Genomic DNA, 4,376 nt, shown 5'->3' on the forward strand with positions numbered 1-4,376 from the left:
GTAAATTCTGAAGTCGAGTAGTGTGGTACCTCCTACTCTGTTCTTTTTGCTCAGGATCACTTTCCATGTAAATTTTAGGATTTTTTTCTTATTATTTTAAAGAATAGTATTGGTATTTTGACAGGGATTGCACTAAATCTATAAATTGCTTTGGGTAATAGTGTCACTTTCACAATATTAAATTTTTTCAATCCACGAGGATAAACTATTTCTTCATTTTTTTGGCGTCCTCTTTAATTTCTTTCACTAGAGTCTTATACACATAATAGATTTCCTTGTATAGATCGTTCATTTCTCTAGTTTGATTGATTCTGGTATTTTATAGTTTTTGTAGATATTCTGAATGTTTTCTTGATTTCTTTTTCTAATTGTTCACTGTTTGTTGTATATATACTGCTTGCTATAATTTTTGTATGCTGATTTTGTACCCTGCAACTTTACTGACTTAATTTATTAGCTCTAATAGTTTTCTTGGTGAAGACCTCAGAATTTTCTTTCTTCCCTAAGATTGTATTATCTGTGAACAAGGTTAATTTGGCTTCTTTCTTTCCAATTTAAATACCTTTTATTACTTTTGCTTGCTTAATTGCTCTGGCCAGGAATTCCAGTACTATGTTGAGTAAAGGTGGTGAAAGTGGGCATGCTTGTCTTGTTCTAGTCCTTGGATGAAAGGCCTTCAAATTTTTCCTTTTAAGTATAATGGTTAAGTATGGGTTTGTCATAGATGGCCTTTATTATTTTGAGGTATGTTCCTTCTACACCCATTTTGATGAGAGTTTGTTTTTATGGTAAGGGTACGTTGAATTCTATGAAATTCTTTTTCAGCATCTACTGAAATGATCATATAGTTTTTTCTCTTGGATCTATTAACATAGTGTTACACATTTATTGATTTGCCTATGTTGAACCATCCTTGCATACCTGGGATAAACCCCACTTAAACATGGTGAACAATCTTTTTAATGTGTTGTTGAATTTGGTTTGTTAATTTTTTTGGTTTTTGAGGCTGAGTTTTGATTCTTTTCTAGTTCCTGGAGGTACATCATTAGGTTGTGTATCTGAAGTCCGCTTGCTACTGAGTAAGGGGCATTTCTGTTACAGACCAAGGAAAATTGTAGAAAGGAAGTGCTGTTTAGGGTTACATTATAGATACCATTCTGAGGGTTCTCAATTTGGTTATTGTAATAAAAGGAGAGAAGGATATCCCTGGCCTGACGGATTCTATGGTACCTTGTTGTTTGGGGCCCCAAATAGCTGGCAGAATCCTCAGACGTTTCAATCTGTCTCAAGAAGATGATGTTCAACAATATGTTGTGATAAAGCTCTTAAACAAAGAAGGTGAGAAACCTAAGATCAAGACTCAGCATCTTGTAACTCCATGTGTCCTATAACATAAACACAGACGTATTGCTCTGATGAGACAGTGTACTAAGGAAAACAAGGAAAAGGCTGCTGAATATGCTAAACTTTTGGTCAAGAAAATGAAGGAGGCCAAAGAAAAGCACCAGAAATAGATTACCAAGAGACGCAGGCTGTCCTCTCTAAAAGCTTCCACTTCTAAGTTTGAATACAGTCCCCATAATAAACATTTTTTGATTAACAAAAGAGATCTTATCTCAAAAAAAAAAAATGGAAACCAGTTACTTTCAATGCTATTACTAAAAAATAAGGGCTTATGACTACCTTTTGTTGTTTGCTTTCCGGCTTGGTTTAGTGTGGAGTATTGAAGACCAAGTAAGGTGAGGAGGCCATCCTCCTGTTGAGGGGAGGAGGCTCATCTTGGAAGGTTGGACAGAGAGTTACAAATATAAAAGAGAAGGAAACTGAGCCAGATGCTGTGCCTCACGCCTGAAATCCTAGTACAATCCTAGTGCTCTCAAGAGGCCAAAGCAAGTGAATCACCTGAGCTTGGGAGTTTGAGACCAGCCTGAGGTATAGCGAGACCCCCGTCTCTAAAAATAGCTGGATGTTGTGGCAGGTGCCTGTAGTCCAGCTACTTGGGAAGCTGAAGCAAGGGGATTGCCCAAGAGTTTGATATTGCTGTGAGCTATGATGTCCCAGCACTCTACAAGGGTGACAAAATGAAACTCTGTCTCAAAAAGAAGAAAAAGAAGGAGGAGGAGGGGGAGGAAACTGGAAAGAACCCTGTGATGTTGTTTGGAAAAGAGTATCTGTGTTCACACCTGGGTATATATGTATATACCCTGTATCCCTGAAAATAAGACATCCTCCGAAAATAAGACCTACTTACAGGAAAGATAAGACATCCCCTGAAAATAAGACCTAGCGCATCTTTGGGAGCACACCTTAAAATAAGACACTGTCTTATTTTCGGGGAAACAGGGTATGTATATACACACACATAAATATGTATAATGTATATATTTGCACATACACACACTTTTTTTTTTTTTTGTGGTTTTTGGCCGGGGCTTGGTTTGAACCCACCACCTGCGGCATATGGGACTGGCACCCTACTCCTTGAGCCACAGGCGCCACCCTATACTTTTAATATTCATACATACACATACATACCTAGTACCCAGATTTTGACTTCTCAATAACATTTTTTGCTAAAGGGGAATCAGGGATCCTTGAAGAAATAGCTGATTTAAGGACTGTGGTAGGGAAAGTTTGAGATGAGTCCAGGATATCATGTGCCAAAATGTGAGGAAGCGGTTTTGAAGGCGCGGCGGGCGGGAACTGCGGCTGAGGATTGGGACGGCTGGAGATGTGGGCCGGAAAAGCATGCAAGTCTCAATGACGCAGCCGTTTTAGACATCATTTATACTCAAGTTCATTGGCACCAGAAAATTTGGGATGTTTTTCAGATGAGTAAAGGACCAGATGAAGAGGTTGACCTTTTTGATATGAAACAATTCAGAAGTTCATTTAAGAAAATTCTGCAGACAGCATTAAAAAATGTGACAGCTTCCGAGACACTGAGGACAATGCTGTCTGGATTCGAATCGCCTGGGGAACGCAGTACACAAAGCCAAACCAGCACAGACCCACTTACGTGGTGCATCATCCCAGACGCCTTATGCCTTTGCTTCTGTCTCCACGTTAAAGCGCAATGTACCCCTTCTGGGGCAGGCACTGATGATTGCTAGCAAACACCACCAGCTTGTGAAAATGGACCTGAGAAGCCGATATCTGGACTCTCTTAAGTCTATGGTTTTTAAGCAGTATAATCAGAACTTTGAAACTTACTACTCTGTGACACCTCTACAAGAAAGAAGCCTTGGGCTAGATATAAACATGGATTCACGGATCATTAATGAAAACACAACAGAAAAAGAGAGAGTCCAAAGAATAACCCTAGAAACTTTTGGAGACTATCCTCAACCACAACTAGAATTTGCACAGTATAAGCTTGAAACGAAGTTCAAAAGTGACTTAAATGGAAGCATCTTGGCTGAGAGGGAAGAACCCCTCCGGTGCCTAATAAAGTTCTCTAGCCCACATCTTTTAGAAGCATTGAAATCCTTAGCACCAGCCGGGATTGCAGATGCACCACTTTCTCCACTGCTCACTTGCATACCCAACAAGAGAATGAATTACTTTAAAATTAGGGATAAATAAGATAAGATGTGTTTTGTAAGCAGAGCAATTCTTTGACTGTGTTGCACACACGTTTCAGTTCATGGCTCATTCTATAGCTTCTGTCTAGATGCTTGTATTTTAGAAGTTAATTCTGTTGGAAACGTAGAAATGTTCATCTAGTTTAATTGTTGGGACTGACTCTTCCCTCCTCTGCAGCATGCCCCTTGACCCCATATCCTGCTCAGCGTAGGAGTTGTGGGCATTTGAGATGTGACAGGATATAGATACATACGGCTCCACACTTGACCTTGAGTGCCTGCTGCTCCAAAGTCAAGCATACAGCAGGCACGGTGGTTGAGACTTCTGGGCGTCATATCTAGCTCATTTTTACCATTCCTGCCTCTCCTCAATCCTGGTGAGGCCTGGTTCTAATTGCTGGTTTCCAAAAACTTTTTTTTTAAAACTTGGATCACAGAACAGAGCAATGAGAAAGTACACCCAAGTCAATATATTTTAGGAGAACTGTGTAAAATTGCTCCATTCAAAGGGCACAGTCAGATCCACTTAATTATTATTGCAGGAGTTGCATATTCAATGATTCATTTCTAGAAAATAACTTTTGTGTAGTAAATATGATACTTTTCATAATCTGTCTTATCATATAGGTACAAACTAACCAATATTATACTGATTTGTGAATAAAGATATTGGAAAACTGAAAAAAAAAATGTGAGGAAGTGCTCAAAGAGTGACAGGGACATGCCAAAAAGACACAGAAGCCACCTTGAAGTGTCACTCAGTGGTCAAATTAGGCACGATCTAAACATCAA

At 39.2% G+C, this 4,376-nt stretch overlaps 1 pseudogene; it reads left to right on the forward strand.

Moving 5' to 3' along the window:
• Positions 1 to 2,639: 2,639 nt before the first annotated feature.
• On the forward strand, positions 2,640 to 3,585 carry LOC128589674 (centromere protein N-like; annotated as a pseudogene).
• Positions 3,586 to 4,376: the final 791 nt, after the last annotated feature.

The sequence above is a fragment of the Nycticebus coucang genome, chromosome 7, assembly GCF_027406575.1.
Source record: "Nycticebus coucang isolate mNycCou1 chromosome 7, mNycCou1.pri, whole genome shotgun sequence".
Taxonomy (NCBI): domain Eukaryota; kingdom Metazoa; phylum Chordata; class Mammalia; order Primates; family Lorisidae; genus Nycticebus; species Nycticebus coucang.